The sequence below is a fragment of the Sinocyclocheilus anshuiensis genome, unplaced genomic scaffold (assembly GCF_001515605.1).
Source record: "Sinocyclocheilus anshuiensis isolate Anshui unplaced genomic scaffold, SAMN03320099.WGS_v1.1 scaffold3443, whole genome shotgun sequence".
Taxonomy (NCBI): Eukaryota; Metazoa; Chordata; class Actinopteri; order Cypriniformes; family Cyprinidae; genus Sinocyclocheilus; species Sinocyclocheilus anshuiensis.
In genome coordinates this window covers 9098-9858 of record NW_015544383.1, presented here as the reverse complement: position 1 = coordinate 9858, position 761 = coordinate 9098, and the positions used below count along the sequence as shown (strand labels likewise).

The 761-nt window shown below is 35.2% G+C and overlaps 1 pseudogene; it reads right to left on the bottom strand.

Moving 5' to 3' along the window:
* The window catches only part of LOC107698174 (NACHT, LRR and PYD domains-containing protein 3-like), a 17319-nt pseudogene that overhangs the window by 15794 nt on the left and 764 nt on the right, over positions 1–761 (bottom strand).

The following is a 761-nucleotide window of genomic DNA, read 5'->3' as shown; positions in this document are numbered from 1 at the left end:
TTTACATTTTACATTAAGGTTCGCTTTCACAGGTTACTAACGTTTATAACTCATTAATAAATGGTTCATCACTTTACAACATTTGTAACTCATTAATAAATGGTTCACAGATGTTCACTTTAAATTAAGGTTCACTTTTGCAGGTTATTAACATTTATAGCTCATTAATAAATGGCTCATTACATTAAGGTTCACAGGTAATATTGGAATTAAAATTTTCAATATTAATATCTCATCAAGTCATGGTTGTGCTTTTATGAACTTTTGCGGAGAATCATGGGTAAGGTATAGAGTAGATTCTGGTAAGAAACATCGTAAGAAAAAGTCATGAGCTATAAATGAGAAAACCATAAATACAACACCCTTCAGTCTTGCTATAATAGTACATTTTTACTGCATCATGCAATAAATCAAGAAGATTAATAGTAAATCTCCATCATGTGCTTTCAGATGGAGCGGCATTTAATACACAGAGCCATAGATCACTGACAAGCTACGCAATATCGCATTCATAGTCCAAGGCGATTCGGTTGAGCGGATATATCGCATTTTGCAGAGAAGGGAGACTGGCGTTTGTCACGGTTTGGAAAGATAGGGAGAAAACATGACAGAATACGGCGGATATCTCATTTTGCGTAAAATTAAAAATTGACTTTTCAATACTGCACTCTAAAAAATGCTGGGTTAAATGCAACCCAGTGCTGGGTAAAATAGGGACAAACCCAGCAATTGGGTTGTTTTGACCCAGCGGTTGGGTTACT